At 41.0% G+C, this 19385-nt stretch overlaps 1 protein-coding gene across 1 annotated transcript in view; it reads left to right on the top strand.

Moving 5' to 3' along the window:
* The window catches only part of FBXL7 (F-box and leucine rich repeat protein 7), a 429879-nt gene that overhangs the window by 78948 nt on the left and 331546 nt on the right, over positions 1 to 19385 (top strand). The gene's annotated exons all lie outside the window — the stretch shown is intronic.

The following is a 19385-nucleotide window of genomic DNA, read 5'->3' as shown; positions in this document are numbered from 1 at the left end:
TGGCTAATTTTTGTGTTTTTAGTAGAGATGGGGCTTTGCCATGTTGGCCAGGCCGGTCTCAAACTCCTGACCTCAAGTGATCCACCCACCTTGACCTCCCAAAATGCTGGGATTAGGATTACAGGTGTGAGCCACCATGCCCAGTCCAAATAGATGAAAGATTGAAATGCATGCACTGAAAATTGAAGAGGTACTAGAAGAACGTAAGCAGAGACTTTTTTCTACTCTGGATGAGAGAAATCTGCCTAATATTAGGATATGCTGAATAATAGGAAACGATGGATCAATTTGATCTTCTCTGTTCTTGTGTGATGGAAATAAGGAAAGAGAAATTTCCTATATGTTCATACAAGGGTAACTACATATATGTCACTCCATACATGTGGAGTTATGCCATCTGTGACCTTGTTTCATTCAGCAGTATCATAGACAACACTGCCATGCCAATGAGAGCATCAGGACTTCCTCGAGATGTCAGTGACAGTTTACTTGACCAGTTCCATGTTATTTTTCCTCATTTCTTCACTCATATAAATGATTAGATAAACAGCTCTGAGTATAACACCTTTAGAATGTGTGCAGTTTCTTAGGTTAAATTCTGGGAAGTCTTAGGTCAAAGACTCTGCTGGGTTTACATTCAATACATGATGTGCAATTGACCTTCGTTTCCATGCTACTAGAGGCTACCAGGTGCTTGAGCCCCCTCAGCCTACTAATGAAGTTTCAGTCAATCTTTCCAAATCTTTTATATTCTCACTAACAAAATAATTTCTTTTTATATTCATTGTTATTATTAGCAAGACAGAATATTGGTGACTCACTGTCCTTGGCTCATTTTATTTTTATTTATTTTTATTTTTTGGTGGGGATGTTGTATTAGTTTATTTTCATACTACTATAAAGAACTTCCCTGAGACTGGGTAATTTACAAAGGAAAGAGGTTTAATTGACTCACGCTTCAGTATGGCTGGAGAGGCCTCAGGAAACTTACAGTCATGGCCGAAGGGGAAGCAGGCATATCTCACATGGTGGCAGGCGAGAGAGAGAAGGGGAAACTGCCACTTATAAAACCATCAGATCTCGCGAGAACTCACTCATTATCACAAGAACAACCTGGGGGAAACTGCCCACATGATCCATTCACCTCTCAGCAGGTCTCTCCCTTGACACCTGGGGATTACAATTGAGATGAGAGTTGGATGGGGACACAGAACCAAACCATATCATTCTGCTCCTGGCCCCTCCCAAATCTCTTCCCAACATTCCCCCAAAGTCCTAACCCATTTCAGCATTAACTCGAAAGTCCACAATCCAAAGTATCATCTGAGACAAGGAAAGTTCCTTCTACCTATGAACTGGTAAAATAAAACACAAGTTAGTTCCTTCCAAGATACAATGGGAGTGTAAGCATTGGGTAAACATACCGGTTCCAAGTGGGAGAAATTGACCAAAACAAAGGGGCTATGGTCCCCATGCAAGTCCAAAATCCATCAGGGGAGTCATTAAATCTTAAAGCTCCAAAATGATCTCCTTTGACTCTGTGTCTCACATCTGGGGCATGCTTATGCAAGGGGTGGGCCCCCACGGCCTTGGGCAGCTGCTTCACAGGCTGTCATTGAGTGCCCGCAGCATTTCCAGGTACATGATGCAAACTGTTGGTGGATCTATCATTCTGGGCTCTGGAGAATGATGGTCCTCTTCTCACGGCTCTACTAGGCAGTGCCCCAGTGGGGACTCTGTGTGGGGGTTCTGACTCCACATTTCCCTTTCACACTGCCCTAGCCGAGGTTCTCCATGAGGGCTTCACCCCTACAGCAAACTTCTCTCTGGACATCCAGGCATTTCCATGCATCCTCTGAAATCTAAGCAGAGGATCCCAAACCTCACTTCTTTGCTTCTGTGCACCCACAGGCTCAGTACTGTGTGGAAGCCGACAAGGCCTGGGGCTTGCACTCTCTGAAGCAGTGGCTCCAGCTGTACCTTGACACCTTTTAGCCACAGCTGGAGCTGGAGTGGCTGGTATGCAGGGCACCAAATCTCGAGGCTGCACAGAGCAGCTGGGCCCTGGGCCTGGTTCACAAAATCATGTTTTCCTCCTAGTCCTCCAGGCCTGTGGTGGGAGGGACTGCCATGAAAGTCCTCGATATGCTCTGAAGACATTTTCCCCATTGTCTTGGAGATTAACATTTGGCTTCTTGTTACTTACAAATTTCTCCCCAGAAAATGGGTTTTTCTTTTCTACCACATGGGCAGGCTGCGAATTTTCCAAACTTTTATGCTCTGCTTCCCTTTTAAACATAAGTTCCAATTTCAGACCATTTCTCTCAAGTTCAAAGTTCCACAGATCTCTAGGGCAGGGGCAAAGTGCCACCAGTCTCTTTGCTGAAGCATAGCAAGTGTGACCTTTGCTCTAGTTCCTAAGTAAGCTCTCTCGTCTTCATCTGAGACCACCTCAGCCTGGACTTCATTGTCCACATCACTATCAGCATTTTGATCAAAACAATTCAAGTCTCTAGCAAGTTCTACACGTGATCACATCTTTCTTTCTCTTTCTGGGCCCTCCAAACTGTTCCCACCCTCTGCCCATTACCCAATTTCAAAGCTACTTCCACATTTTCAGTTACCTTTATAAAAGTACCCCACTCCTGATACCAGTTTACTGTATTAGTCCGTTTTCACACTGCTATAAAGAAATTCCCTGAGACTAGGTAATTTACAAAGGAAAGAGTTTTAATTGACTCACACTTTGGTATGGCTGTAGAGGCCTCAGGAAACTTAGAGTCATGGTGGAAGGGTAAGCAGGCATGTCTTACATGGCAGCAGGAAAGAGAGAGCAGGGGAAACTGCCAATTACATACTACTAGTACAAATTAGTTTTGTGGCATTGTTAACACAGGTGCAGCAAAGCTTCAATTGGGATCCCTTTCAACTACTCTGCTGCCTGGTACTGCAAATAATTTATGATTTAAAATTTATAAATAATTATTAAGAATTAAAACTTCTGTTAAATTCTCCTTAAATTGAAATGCAGATCTATTTAAGCAGTGCAGTTTGGGAGATAGAAGGATTGCCCTCTGTGAAGTTGAGAGCCTCCAACACATTCTATAAGAAGGGGACACATTTGTAATTTGCATTAGATGAAAGGAAAGACAGAAATGTACACTGAGACCAAACCATGAACCTAATTGTAATGCATGGTTACTCATTGTCCATGCTTGTAGGGAGAGATGAATCCAATTAAATGAGTCATATAAAAGATAAGATTTAGAAATGATGACAAATAAGAGTCATGTTTGTTCCAGGGATAGAGGAGCTACCTGCTTATATGGAAAATTTATCACCTAACACACCTTGAAGGTATTTTGCAGAGCAAAGAGAATGAACTGTTCAAAATTAAAAGTTAAATTTCAAAAGTGCCAACGGTCATCGTTAGCTAACTCACTTTACTACAAACATAGTAGTGTAAATTACATTTTCAATCTCATTTTTCTTTGGGGTTTTAGTAGAGAAACCCATGATTGTATGCCTGAGCTATGTTTATAGGAAGAAGGGAAATTTATACTCATTTTTCTTCTATCCAAGGCTCAGATACCATTAACTCTAACTCCATCAAGTTGCTAGCTGTGCCTAATAAATCCTGATGCCTTGTTAAAAGTGATGTAGTTTTATGTTAGAGTTGTATCATATTAAATATTTTTTTCAGACCCATTGGTATGCATTACACATGAGCATGTATCTTATTAAATACAAATCAAATTCTTCTTCAAGGCTAGTCACACAAATGTGATCTTGTTTTTAATTGTTAAATGCCAGTGAATGGCTATTCCTGGAGGAAGCTTCCTTTTGGCTTATTTTAAAGTAGATGATGTAAAAATGATTAACTTAGGAATCAAGAAAATATGTGAAACTACAAGGCCTGGAGCCAGTCTCCTTAGTAAGATCCCAATAAGCCCTTAAAAATATGTGCTGTCATTGCAAAGCTCATTTTTCCAAGTTGGGCTCCAATATTTGGCTAAGAACTTTCTTTTCTTTCCATGTTTGCTCTACACAGAATCTGGGGGGTATTAAGATTGATGAGGGAATCAGAGCTTGAGGTTTGGGAGCCAGCGTTAGCACTTCTGGGTGATGACAAATCATGTCTTAACTCCCTCCCTTTTTTAGATTTTCTCCCCTTCCCTCCTCTCCCCTTCCCTCACCTCCCCTCCCTTCCCTTCCCTTCCCCTCCCCCTTGTCTTCTTTCTCTCTCCCCCCCCTCACCTCCCCCTCCACCTCCCTCTCCGTCTCTCTCTTTCTCCCTCTCTCTTTCTCTTCCCCTCCCTTTCTCAATCTCTTTCTCAATATCTCTTGCCCCCTCCTTTTCTTTCCCAAAGCACAAAGTGATGGGTTGGAATGGAAACATAACTTTCATGAAGTGTTCCCTACTTTAACCTCTGGGTGGAAAGCTGAAAATAAGGTTATTACTTTTGGACACTTTACCAAGAAGCTATGATGGAGAAACCTCTTATTACTACCCCTGGTTGAACCAGATCTCTAGCTCATGTTTCAAAAAAACTACTCAGAATTCCATCTAAAGTGAAAACAATGAAGAATTGTCTGCAGTCCAGGGATAGCACCATTACACATATTGAATTTACTTTCTAAATAACTGAGTCTTGCAGCTCTCAATCTAAACTACACATAGAAGTCAGGCTAAACTGTCAAATCAGTTCATGACTGTAAATCATCCTGGTAAAAACACTTTAAAAATTTCATGAAGAGAACTATCTGGAGAATTTTAATAGAATAGAGACCGTTTAAATTTTCTTTTTAGCCGTTTATCTGGTTAATGTTTACACCTGAGAATAGGTTGCCAAGACAGACCTTTAGGGAGATTTCGAGAGGTATCTCAAGCTCTATCTGTTTCTCTCCATCTCCACAGTCATTACCTGTGCCAAGCCACCATCATCTCCCACTGGAATGGCTTCTTTCACCTCCCTGATATTTCCTTCTGAACCTCAGTGGTCCGTTCATTACTCAGTAGCTAGCTTCATCTTTCAGAACTAAAACCTGCCATTTGCCTGCTGGAAAATCAGCCTGTGACTTTAACATTCACATGGACCACAGACATAATCTCTGTGCTCCTTTTGGATCTTGCATGATTCATCCCTTCCCAGTATCTCCCCATTTACTGGAACGCACCGGGCGGATCTAAGGTCAGGACCTTTGTGTATTTCAAATGCTTGGCCTAGAATGGGCTTGCTTCTTCACTCTGCAGGGTTGACTCCTTCTCATTCCTTAGGTTTCAGCCCAAAGGTCCACAGCTCAGCAAAGCCTTTTACTATGACCCCTTTATCTAAGGAGGCCTCTCTTTCATTGAGTAGTATCCTATGCATTTTCTCCAGGCACCAGGCAGGATTTGAAATTCCACGTTTATTTATTTTTGTTTCCTAATTATGAACTCCGTGTCTCTGAAGGTGGGAATCTGGTTTCCTTTGCTCGTTATGGCAAACCTCAGCTTGGGCATTGTGTCTGAGACAGGGTATGTGTAGTTATCATTCAAGTGTCCTGAGAGTTATGTATGAGTCTTGTTCCCCTTTTATAGATGAAGAAACTAAGGTACCTCAAATTTAAATAATTTTCGTAGGGTCCCAAAGCTATTAAGAGATGAAAACACTATTTGTTTAAGATAGATTGAATGAAACAATGAATGAATTGATGAATGTATTTTTTATTCATCCAACATTTGCCCTCTAGAGAGAATAGTTTTAAAGATTAAAAAAGAAAAATCTTACAATGGGTCAAGTAAAAGAAAAAGTCATTAAATAGGATATTTTTCTAGCTAAGGTAAAAGCTCTTCACATCCTTTAATTTCTCCATCCCCAGCTGTTTAGCATATGTTTTTGTTTTTCAAACTTTTTTTGGTTGTTGTTCCTAAAAACTCTCTGAATTCTGGGATCCTTGACAAAGCCTCACTTATGCCAGGTTGAAACTCAGCCACCCTTATTTGCTCATTTTGCATCAGATTTACTGTCCAGCAGAGGCAAAACTGAGGTCACTGAGGTAAAACTAGACTTTTACTTTACAGCATTATGTCTGGTGTACAGTTGAATCCAAAGATTTATTGCTCAATGGTGGTAGATTGTGGAGACACTGTCCGGTGATTTATTTACTGTCAGAACTGAATGGTCACGTTTTTAATGTGAATGCTGTTATTCCCAAAATAAGCTATCACTTTGAAATATTTTAGGCTGGTTTTACTGCACATTGTAAATTATTGATGTGTAAATCAGTGACTTCGCTCATCACACAGAGAAACTGTGGCACATGACAAAAGCTATGTTGTAATTTTTTTTTTTTTTTTTTTTTTTTTTGAGACGGAGTTTCGCTCTTCATTGCCCAAGCTGGAGTGCAGTGGCGCGATCTCAGCTCAATGCAACCTCCGCCTCCCAGGTTCAGGCGATTCTCCTGTCTCAGCTTCCCGAGTAGCTGGGATTACAGGTGCCCGCCACCACGTCCAGCTAATTTTTGTATTTTTAGTTAGAGATGGGGTTTCACCATGTTGACCAGGCTGGTCTCGAACTCCTGACCTCAAGGGATCCGCCCACCTTGGCTTCCCAAAGTGCTGGGATTGCAGGTGTGAGCCACCACACTTGGCTGCCATGTTGTAATTTTGACTCATTAACAGGTTGTATGAAATCAGGATATTTGGATTTAACTTTCTTCCCATTTGTAATGTGTATCTCTGACTTCTCTAGATGATCTGTCTCCATGCAGGTTCTGGTAAAATTATTAAACTATGAGTTTTTGAAGGTCTGTACAATTAGATCCTTACTTTGTTCAAACTGTGAAGGTTTTAATCCAACCTCTTTCTTTTTTAAAAACTCAACTCATTTTTGTGTTCTTTCTGACACAGCTAATCTGTTTTGCTTATATAGAAATACTGTGGATCACAGAAGCACTTTTCCTGAGAAATTTCAGATGATTTCTTTTTGTTGTAACTAATAGAATGACCTACGAAGTATATTAACTGAGAAAGAATGGTGGATATACAAGAAGAAGAATAGCAAGAAACTCCATGCTTCTGACACAGAGTCAATACCCAATACGTTGGGTATTAGCAAGCAAACCATTTGTTGTCTTTATTTCTGCCTGGACACTTTGGATGCAGTGAGGGGTATATCATGCTGTGTATTTGATATGGTTTGGATTTACGTTCCCACCCAAATCTCGTGTTGATTTGTAATCCTCAATGTTGGAGGAGGAACCTGGTGGAAGGTGATTGAATCTTGGGGACAGATTTCCCCCTGGCTTTTCTCATGATAGTGAGTTCTTACAAGATCTGGTTGTTTAAAAGTGTGTAGTGCCTCCTCCTTCTCTTTCTTCCTCCTTCTCCAGCCATGCAAGTTGTGCCTGCTTCCCTTTTGCCTTCCGCCATGATTGTAAGTTTCCTAAGGCTTCCCCGATTATGCGTCCTGTACAGCCTGCAGAACTGTGATCCCATTAAACCTATTTTCTTTATAAGTTACCCAGCTTCAAGTATTTCTTTATAGTAGTGCGAGAAGGGACTAATACAGTATTTGTGCATAAATTGAATTGCATGATTTATTTTCCTATTAGTTCTTCAAATCAGAAGAAAAGGCTTTGGAAGTTATTATCTTAAGAAGCCTAAAAGAGAGGGTACCTTGGTGGGGTAACATCAGGCCAATGCATGGCTCGAGTAGCTGTCTTTGTTTTCTGGATTCCCCTGTTGGTTTCCAAAGCCAGCCATGGCACAGCCAGCGTGTCCTCAGTGTCGTCATCAGAGGTGATGATGCGCAAATGAGATTCAGGCAGTGGCTGTGGAACACTGTGGGTCCACGTGCTTCAGTGGCTTCTCCATCTGCTCTGCAGCTAATGAATGTTGCTGTGAATAATTGGCTTACACTTGATCCTCTGTGTTTCCAAAAACAGTGAAGATTGGGACTTCATTCACCGCCCCATGTTCCTACCATGTTTGTTCTTAAAACAATGATCTTTGTTTTCAACCTCTCTTAAGATATCTTTGACCTTGAGAGTAAATGGTGTTAGGAAGATATGCTTGGAAGAGGCAAGTGGGAGAGAGGAGAGCTGTGGAGTACTGGACAGACTGGGCCACGTTTACTCCTCTGAACACTTGAGAAAATCATCCTAGGTAGCACCTGGACTTTCTCTGCTGCCTCATCTGTCCAATCACAAATTCCTGGTGTTTCTACTGGATTTACATCTCTTGGATTTATTCATTTATTTTTGACCATCGTTGCTACCTCCATAACAGCTGTCTAACCAGACTCACTGCCTCTACTTTTACTACCTCCAGTCCCTTCTCTAACCTTGACCTAGCTTTCTGCAATCTGATATGCCAGTCTGCTTGTTATAATCCTTCAGAGGTTCCTCGCTGCTCTCTGGATAGAGTTCAAGTTCCCTACCATGGTCTGCAAGACTTCAAATTTCATCACTACCTCCCACCTCCTTTTTCTCTTTTATTTGTCTTCTCTAGCCCCAGTAAATAATCTGTGGTTGCTGAATGCTCAATATTCCCTTTTGCTTCTGGGCCTCTTCTTCTCCTTGGGATGCACATTTTCCATTGTCTAACTTTCCAGATCATCTTACTGCCCCCAACCAGGTTTGAGCAACTTGCCTTTATTTATAGCCACTGTAGTGGTGATTACGGTCGTCAGATTAGTCCTCCCTGGACTGTGGATGTGTTGAGAGCAGAGATGATGCCACTGTTAGGTTCCCAGCTCGTAAGTCCTGCTTGTTAAAGCAGGAACCAGATCAATATAAATTACTGAGTCACATAGCTTTATTGGGGAAAGTGCTTCTAGTTAACCTAAAAGTTGTATTATTATTTTTTGTTCTGTCTCTTTTTCCTTTCTATTTTGATAGGATGAAGCATTCTTTATAAAGAAGGCAGATTTTTAATTGTGTAAATAACAAGCCTAGGACCACAAGGACCATAGCTTGCCCTTTTTATTCCCATAGCGTTTCAGAAATTCAGATCTGGTTTTCCTGGGGCCCAGCATCTCCTCAGACTTGCATGGTTACAATTCCATTTTGCCCATGGGTGGTAGCAGACTGTGACAGTTTTTCATTAAGACTGGAGAATTTTACAGGTTATGGAGCTAGGCATTCAAGTAGCAATTGCACCTTATAAAATGAAAATAATATTCTTGTTAAGGGCTTGGGCACATAGGAAGGCTAAGGGTAAATGGAAGGCCTAGGACCAAAGCCCGAGTTGAGAAGTGTTAGCTTCCATTTCTCTCCCGCACTTGACAGGGACAGGAGCTCAAATAACATCAGTCCCCTCTGCCCCAGATCTTGTGATGTGAGTCTTGAAATTTGTGAGGAATAAGGTTGGCCTCATATTTATTTATTTATTTATTTTTGAAATGGAGTCTCACTCTGTCACCAGGCTAGAGTGCAGTGGTGTGATCTTGGCTCACTGCAGCCTCCATCTCCCGGGTTCAAGTGATTCTCCTGCCTCAGCCTCCCGAGTACCTGGGACTACAGGCACGCACCACCACACCCAGCTAATTCTTTGCATTTTTAGTAGAGACGGGGTTTCACCATGTTGGCCAGGATGGTCTCAATCTCTTGACCTTGTGATCTGCCCGCCTCGGCCTCCCGAAGTGCTGGGATTACAGGTGTGAGCCACCGTGCCCGAGGTTGGCCACATCTTTAGCCATCTGCTTACTATGGTAGGAGGGTCACCCTAGAGCCCACTACACTGAAGCATCTGAGAGACGCATAATAACCTTTGAGCTGAACAAGTCTACATTGGACACCTACTGTGTTCATCCTCTGAGGAAATGAGACTCAGAGAACTTAAATCTCTTACCTGAAAAATTTTAGAATGTGGCCTAGAATTTAGGCCTTCTGTCTGTCCATCCTCTGCCCCAGTTTTATATTCTTCACCCACAAACTTGCTGGTCATCTATTTAACTTTTGATGAAATAGCAGCAGCATGGAGATGAGTTTTGGAGGGAGATGGACCTGGCTCTGGGATACAGTTGCCCAGTGATCGTGGGCAATTTAAATTTCTGTGCTCCAGTTCTCTTGAATATAGAGATAATAATACTTAGGCCATAAGCTTGTTGTGAAGATTATATGTCAGATTATGTATATAAAGTGCCAACTACACAGCCTAACGCTATCACAAATATTCTTTTTTTCTATAGAGTGCCTGAAACCTACACTATTTTGCAGTTTAAGTTCAGGCTCTCCATTTAAAATGTGAGTACCCCTGAGAGCCTCATGGAAATACTGTGCCGTTTGCCCCTAAGTGTGTTTTATAATAACGGATTTGAAGACCTGGCTCATCAGAGGGAGGAGGAGATTTGTCTACACATCTTATCCAAACCTTTAGTTTTTGGAGTTGTTGTTTGTTTCCTATATAAATTAAAAACTGAAAATTATGCTCCAAACCTTTAGGTCACAGAGAGAAAAGAAGTTTTATTAGTGAGAGGTCATTATTCGAAGTGTATAATGGATAGTCTGTTTACCTCAGATTTTAGCCTCGAGCTAAAATTTTGTTTGTGCTTGTAAATGAAAAGCAAAAAAGAGTAGTGATGAAAGGCAGTCCAGGATCAGATATGCATATCACACACAAAGGAGGTGTGATCTGCTGTAGGCTGCTGTATGGTTAGGCATTTGGTTGAATACTGGGAAATACTTAAGGAGAGGCAGTGAAACCATCCTCTTGGTAGAGTACCAGTCCTAGAAAACATTTGAAATTTTAGAGCCTTTAAAGTGAAAAGTGGACAGACTGAAGCTGGTTAGCTTTACAGGGATCAGCTGGTGAATATTTGCTTGCCATTTGGTTCCCCACATGCCCCTTCCTCCCTCTCACTTCCTCTAGGTTGTTTCTGCTAGTTGCCTCTCCTTTAGAAATAAGCAGGCCTGGGCTGGGCGCGGTGGCTCACACATATAATCTCAACACTTTGGGAGGCCGAGGCAGGTGGATCACCTGTCAGGAGTTCAAGACCAGCCTGGCCAACACTGTGAGACTCCATCTCACTAAAATTACAAAAACTAGCCAGGCATGGTGGCACACGCCTGTAATCCCAGCTTCTAGGGAGGCTGAGGCAGGAGAATTGTTTGAACCCAGGAGGTGGAGGCTGCAGTGATCTTAGATCGCCCCACTGCACTTCAGTCTGGGCAACAGAGGTAGATTCCATCTCAAAAAAGAAATAAGCAGGCCTTAGTCTTTCTCCACTTGGTGTGGAATTCTCATTAAGATTTCTGGTGCAAAGATTTAGATTAGCACTTCATAGCTGATTTTCCTAGCTTTTGTAAAAAGCTAAACAGTTTTAAGAGATAGACATAAAAATGTACAGGTTTTTTTTTGTTTTGTTTTAAATTTGTTTCATTTGTGTAATAAGTATTTTTTATCCCTTTTTGGAGTTGGTAAATTTGCTCTGTTTATTCTGAATGTATGCTATTTCTCTACATATGCCAATTGGCAACTCAGTATGGATGGCACTATGTACTCTAGAGAAAAATTCAGTGTATGTAACTATGTCTTGGGCACTATCCAGTGAAGTTGAGTTATTTTCATACTCAATACCAACTTGGAAGGTAACCCCAAAGAAATGTTTATAATTAGTTTGAACCATATGACAGTGTTGATTTTGAACCTTTTTAACCTGTGAAAATGGCAATTTCTTATGGTTCAACATAATACTAAAGATTCAGTCTACTCATTTCTTTCCTTAGACTAAATGACTGTCCAGTGCTCACAATATGTTCTGTATACATTAGACACTTAGTATTTATTTGTTGCTGGAGTTTATTTGAGTGATTAATTAGGTAAGTTTTTAAGGCATTTGCCTCCACTGCTACACTATGCAATGAAAGGGAAATATTGTTCCTTTGAATGAGGTTGAGAAGGCTAAACAGGAGGTTTCACATCTTGGTTTTCTAGGCTTTTCATCGAATGTGAAGGCGGACATATGGTGGGTCACAGAGGTCAAGAATTTGGTAAGGCATTTGAAAAGCAAACAGTTGAAAAGGTTAAAAGGGTATCTGTTCTGATCTTGGGCGGTCCAGGCCAGAAAACTACTCTTTGAAATGGTGTTTCCATTTCTTATGCAGTGGTAAGGGAGGTAGGTTTTGTGTGAATGATGGGAGCACCCACTGGCCTCTCACCAGACAGTCTAAATTCCTGATGCGTGTCACCCAGGGCTAGGAACAGGAACATGATTGCTACTCCCAGCTCACACTGGGGATGGAGGTGGGAGACAGTGGGCTTGTCCTTGGTATTGGAGCCGCAGTACGGCTTCAGGGACCTGAAGAGGCTGCTGCTAGAAAAGGGGCCAGTCCAAAATAGAGACTCACAGACTGCTTTGGAAATGTTCCGGGAATCAGGTTTTCAGAGTTAAAGACTGGCTCTTTGCATATAACCTGTACTAGTGACATACCATACTCCAGCTATTGCAGACAACGATATCAGAACGACCTCTTTTCTTTGCATGTTGCAAAAGTTCTTGATTGCAGGAGAAACACTGTCTCCTCTCTAATTCTCTGTGTGTCCATTCCCATTGCTAAGTTTAGTTGCCTTGCTCTGATCCTCTGTGCATCTGTCAGAGTGATGTGGAATCCTAGTCAGTCTTACATTTAAAAATATATTCCTGTATGTGACAAGAGGTTCACCCTCACCTTTTCGCTTTTGTTTCCCAGTATCTAGAGCATTGCCATCAGCAGCAGTAAACTTCTCCCATGGGCTCCACGTGTAGTCTTTTCGCCAGCTGCAGTGTGTACAAGGCTATGATCCCAGGGCAAGTAAGAAGATAGGAATGCAATGCAGTGAGAAAATATACATGAAAACAAATTGGTATGATCCCAAGAGTACTATAAGTGTCAGTTGTGATTATTACTATGTTAAGTGCCAAATGACTGTAAATGGCACAACATTCCAAGCAGGGAAGGGATCTCAGAGACCCAGAAAGGCTGCTGTGGAGGAGTTGAAAATGGATCGGGAGGGGAAGAGATGTCATTCTAAGCTTGGAAGAGTTGGAACAGACAAGTGCGGGGAATTGCAGGCAGACAAGATCGGTTGATGTACAGGGAGGAAAGAAGCACCTGGAGAGATCTGGTCTGAATTCTTTAATTGGATAATTAATTCAGAATAATTTATTTAGATTGCAGTGCTGATGTAGGGATTTAATTTTGTTTAATTTTGAAGCATTATACAACTGTATTAATCTGCACTCTTGAAACGTTTAACTGGGTAACATTTATTGAGCACTAGCTATGTGTCAAACCTCCAAATAGGTGCTTTACATGTGTTAATTCGTAGAAAATCTGGGACACCATTTTGTAAATAAGAACACTGAGGCAAAGAGTTAAGCATCTTTCCAAAGTCAAGCAGATGGATAGCAGCAAAAAGATTTAAATCAAAGTGCACTGACTCCAGCATCTGGGCTTTTCATCCAAGGCTCCAATAAAAATCTAAGGAGATGATGTGGTATGGTGGTGAGGTCTCTGATGCCTGGAGCTTTTTCTTACAAGCTCTGGAACAGTTATACAGTCCTTACCTTAGTTTTTTCCTGAAGTCAGTGAGAATAGTCCCATGGGTCCTATCTCAGTGGGTACCTGGGGATTTGGTGAAATAACAAGATTGCAGAACACACTCATTGGGGCTGCTGGAAGAGTTAAGGGGCCATCGCAGCCTTAATTCTCTTGCATGACAGAAGGGAAAAATGGGGACTTACAGATATTAAGAAGTTTGTTCAAGTACACAGTCAGAATTAGAATGAAGCACTCTTGTCTGTAAAAACAAAGACTCTTGACTCTACCACATGAAACCAGTTAAATCAGAATGAAAGGTCATGCCAAAACCAGGCTAAGGTATGCTTCTGAAATAACTAAGAAAAAGGCATTTTTTAAAGTACATTCTGCCTTTAGACTAAAAAAGCATAGTGTAATTCATTTTTGTGTGAGATGTATAGAGTATTTTTTTGTTTTTAATAGATGAGTAATTATTCAGCACTAATTCTTGTCTCCTTTTTTTATATGACTTTTCCTCATATTAAAATAAAAATAAATGTCAACTCAGAATTTAGGTAGGCCAAGGCAGGAGGATTGCTTGAGCCCAGGAGTTCAAGACAAGCCTGGGTAACATAGCGGAACCCCGTCTCCACAAAAATAAATAAATAAGAATTTGGTAAGGCAATTGAAAAATAAATGCTTGAATTAAGAAAAAAATTTACAAAGTTGTGCATACCATATATTCCTATTCCAAACCCACAAGGGCAGTGCCTGCCTGAACCAGAGTAAAAGACTGAGTTTATTTCCCCTGCATTCTGGGCACAGAGTACCCCAAGTTGGGGAGAAGGCTGAAGTTTGAGCCTAATGGCTCATGACGAAATCAGTCATGCCTATATAATGAAGCCTCCGTAAAACTCAAAAGGACAGGGCTAGGAGAGCTTCTAGATAGCTGAATGCATGGAACTTCCTGGAGGGTGGTGCCCCCAGAGAGGGCATGAAAGCTCCATGCCCCTTCCCACATACCTTGCCCTGTGCATCTCTTCATCTCTATCCTTTGCAATATCCTTTATAGTAAGCCAGTAAACCTAACTGTTTGCCTAAGTTCTGTGAACTATCCTAGCAAATTTATCAAACCCACGGCAGAGGTCATGGAAACCTCATTTTGTAGCCAGTTGATCAGAAGTATGAGTGGGCTGGACATGTGATTGGCATCTAAGTGGGGGCAGCCTTGTGGGACTGAGCCCTCAACCTGTGAAATCTGACACTATCTTTAGGTAGATAGCATCCGAATTAAATTGAATTAGAGGATACCCAGCTGGAGAATCTGCTGCAGGATTGATTGATTGCTTGCTTGTTGGTGGGGAGAAACCACTATCCGTACACATTTTGCTGACCAGAAGTCACAGAAGCAACTGTGTTGTATTGAGAGCAGAGAATAAAAATACAGCAATTTGGTTTCGCCTCTTATTTCCTATATGTTAAAATGAGTGCCAGGGATAGGAGGGAAAACACTTAGACCCAAATACTTGATTGCATCTCATTTTTATAAAAGCTATATAAACTTTGAAGCCAGTAAGCTTATTCTGCTTGTCCCAAACCATATAGGTGAAAATCTCTCTCTAGATAATATCATTTTGAAAAAAAAAAAAAAAATCTCAAATGCCTGAAATTCTTACTTTTAATTTCAATGAGTTGAAGGCCTATAAATTACATTCCAACAAAGTTTTGCAAGAAGGTGGGTGAAGGCCTAGAGCAGAGGAAGATTTTAATGTGTAGATTGAAAGCTTCAATCCCTGGCCCTGTTCTTCCTTTAGACTAGAGGGAAGAGTAGTACGAATGTTCCCGTCACCTTTATGGATGAAGTGATGCCTTCATGCTAGAAGAGTTTCGGAAAAGAATTCTCAGGAATTGTGCGATTATTAATCAAGTGTCAGTACATCAAGAAAAAGAATGAGAAAAGGAATAACGGCTATCCCTGGATTATTTGATCTATTCTGGCTCAAAGGCAAAGCTATTATATTTTCAAAAGAGAAGAGAGATTAGCTCCTAAGTTGTTATATTCAAGAACTATTCCAGTTTCAGGCAAGATTTATTTTGCTTAATGTTTCTCCTTTTATAGAAGCCAGACCTTTCCCTTCACTGGCTGCTGCAAACCTTAACTTAGGTTATGACCGCAATTTATATGATAAAAGGGCTGTAAATGCAAAATTTAGGGGGAGTGATTTTTTAAAAAATGCATAAAGCTTTGAAAAATACATCATAGATTATAGGTGGAAGCTGAATTAAAGTTTTTCAAAGAGGAAAGAGACCTACCAGGTCATCTGTTTATTACCCAGAGTACATTAAACTATTTTCCAGCCTTATCAGATTCATCATGTGGCTAAGTATGCTTCTTATTTCTACTTGGTTGTGCTTATTTAAAACGTTACAATCCATCACTCTCAAAATTATTACTTTATACTTATTCAACCTTTCATAGAGTCAGTCTCTAAAATTAAAAAATGCTCTTTTCATGTGGAAAAAAGTGTCTTACCTTTAGGATGAGGATTTTTTTTTCCCCCTTGAATTCGAGATACAGCTTCGGTAAGCATAAAATTGCTGCAGTTCCAACGTTTACCACCAGGTGCAGCAGACAGCCTGTCTTAGTTCACATAACTGAGAAGTCCAGTGGTAGGGTGGGTGTTGGGACCGTTGAACTGGTAATGGCTCAGTGATATCCTTACCTGATATATATTTTTTTTATCATTGTTTTGCCATGTGCATTTTTATTGAAATTGTTGACTCTCCTTTGTAATACAGTATGGCATCCAACAAGGCCTATGGTTATATCCAGAGAGAGAGAAAGAGAGCATGCATCTCTTTCTTTACCAGTGAACAACTTTGATCATTTATCTGTCCCTCACTCCCCCTCCTTGTCTTCCTGAGCAATCACTGGGCAATGAGGATGGGTCTGTGTTGATGGGCTTAGGGTAAATAGAGCTCCTTGATAGAATAGAGGTGACATCAGTCTCACCCAACCATGTGGCAGCAACACAAAGTTAGGGATGAAATGGATACAGAAGTGAGGGCAATTGCTGCATTCAATGTACTCTCGTAGCTTCTCCTTCCTACAAATTGTAGTAGTAGAAAGATTCTGGTTATCTATGAGGTACTCTGTAGCTGCCATTTATACTATCTCTGTTGCTCTGTGCTCAGAGAGGCCTACTGGTGGAAGTGATCACTTCTACTCCTGTTAAATAGAATTGCAGCTTTCCACAATGGGCCAAAGGAAGCCTCTGCTGCAAGGACAGCGGAGGAGACAGGGAGGAAAATAATGATGTTTTTACTGGACATAGCAGGTAATAAAATTGGGACCTTCATTTGGGGACTAAGAAGATCATATTAGATTCTCAAATTTAAAAGTCACATCCCCAAAGAGAAGAGACAGCAGTGAAATAATCCAGCTATGCTTTGGTGGCTGAAATACACATATGTGGATATATATGTGTGTGTTTGCATGTGTGTGTATATATGTATGCATATATATATATTTTAATGTGTGTGTGTGTACATGTTACACACAAACACACAGAAAATTTCAATTTAGGAAGAGAAAGTTGGTTAAAAACCCTATCTTATCCATCCTTCCACTTAACTTTTAGGTCTTTTTGGATCATGGTTTGGGATTGTAAAGTGGTTTGTAGTTTTGCTAGAAGGTTAATGACATTTTGGGCAGAGAGAAATGAAGAATGTGAGTGTGGAAAGTTGAAATGGGTCTTGAAGATGATCTCCTCCAGTTTTCCTTTCCCCAGTCAGAGGTACAGGAATAGACGCTGAGAAGCGTTAAGGTAGTTTACTCAGGGCTCCCCAGTTATTAAGTGAGTAAGTGTGAAATTGAGCTGCAGATTCCACTTTCTCCATTTCAGCGCTTAGCTATATTTAGTTTTCTGTGGTAGGAAAACGTGTTTGTCAGCTGAAAAATGATGAGGTTCATAAATTTGGAAAGGAGAGCTTTATTTCTCAGAAAGGGTTGCAGCCTGCAGGGTGGCCATTCTGACAGGTGGGGAAGCGTAGCCTCTGGTTAGAAGCCAGAAACAGACATGTCAAGGGTGGGAAGAATAACACAGGGATTTATACTGAATGAGGTGGCCAAATACACATATTCAATAAGCTATAGGAGCAGTCATGAATATTTATGAAAGGAGAAACATGCACATGCTCAATTGAGCTTCATGCTGCCTCATAGGACCCATTTTCAAAAAATGTCAGCATTAGGATGATCCAAGGGTGGTGTTTTCAGTTATCTGCTGTCAAAAGGTGAAGCAGAGGACATGAAAACCTTCACTGTGTATCCTCTGTAGATTGGCCAGAACCACTCTGTGGTCAGTGATCTCTTATCAGGAAGGAATGCTGGTGGATTGGATTGCCAGAACCACAGAAAGGAGGGGCAGCGTCAGACGGTTGGTTGATATCAGTGGTGCGGTCTTTTGAAAAGGCTTATTTCTCTTTAACCGTTGTGGAAGAAAGTGAGGGAGGGGTATAATAAGGCACGCCCACCCTCCTTTCCTGTCATGGCTGGGAAATCAACTTCCAAGGTTTTTCTGGAGTCCCCTTGACCAAGAGAGGGGGGTCTGTTCATTTGGTAGGGAGTCTTAGAATTTTATTTTTATTTCTCAGTTATAATTCTCTTTACCAAAAAGGGCTATTTGAATCTTCTCATTTCTTGATACAGAATTTTGACAGTCAACTTTTGCTTATAATTCTTTGATAAATGGGCAATGGGAGGTGGGAAACATAGCGGGATCTTAAAATTGTTTTGCATTAAATAAGATTAAGATCTTAAATAAATAATCCCTTTTTTTCTTGTACTGTTGGTAGGATTATGCTATGCATGAAAGGAGGCGAATCAATGCCTTTTAAAGTTTATTATTCAGAATTTTCACTAATTTAGACTGATCTTCAGTGATAATTAAGGTAAATATGCTTTGTATGAAAACCCTAAAAATCAATGAGTGACAGTAAGGCACAAATGTCTATAACTGTCTGTCTGTCTTTTGCCTGGGGTTGAGCCACATAAAGCCACACAGACTCAAAGGATAGTGCTGCCTCTCTTTTCACTACATTCTCTGTTGAAAGGTGATAGTCATGTTTTCTCCACTCTTTCCGCGCTCCCAAAATCCTGCAAGAAATAACCTTTATGGCCGAGATGGCTTGGTCCTGGAATTGTGTGTAACATGGGACGTTGAATGAATGAATGAGTGACTCAGAAGAGGCAGTTATGGATTTATTAACACCAGAGGCTCTTGATGCCAAGAAATGAACACATGGCTTCTAAGGTGCTCCCAGATTGTGTAGAACCACCAATGAACTTTAGAAAGAACACTGGTCTTTGATTATACATCCAGATTGTGTAAGGCACAAGTCCTTTCATGATCTGTGAGATCTGGGAGTTATTGGTGCAGATCTGAGATCTGGGAGTGGTACAAATTGTAGTGATGTTATTAGCATAAAAATGACTTTTGATTGACTTGTATTACAGTGGAAATTCTTGTGTTAATGCATGTACCCTTAGCCTGTCCAGCGCTCTAGTCTTCTCATTACTCTTTTCAGAAACCCAGCTGTGAAGCACCATCTGTCAGCAGCCGCAGCAGCATCTGTCTCTGTGTCAGCTGGCATCTGTGTTAACTCTTGCACAATTGCCTAAAGACCTGTAGGTGGGTGTGTGAGAAGGGGAGGCTCTGCCCTAGTGCCTTTAGTGACATATTGCCTGCTCTTTTAGACTTGAAACCACCCGTGCTGGGGTGCCAAGTGCCTGCTTTTTCACAAGCTGGGGGACTCTTTGAGATTTCTAGCTTTCCATGGTACATTCAATCTTACTTGCTCATCTTTCTTTTCCACCCGTAATAATACTGCCATACAAT

The sequence above is a fragment of the Chlorocebus sabaeus genome, chromosome 4 (genome assembly GCF_047675955.1).
Source record: "Chlorocebus sabaeus isolate Y175 chromosome 4, mChlSab1.0.hap1, whole genome shotgun sequence".
NCBI lineage: Eukaryota > Metazoa > Chordata > Mammalia > Primates > Cercopithecidae > Chlorocebus > Chlorocebus sabaeus.
Note: the sequence above shows the minus strand (reverse complement) of the source record. Positions and strands in the feature narration are given on the sequence as shown.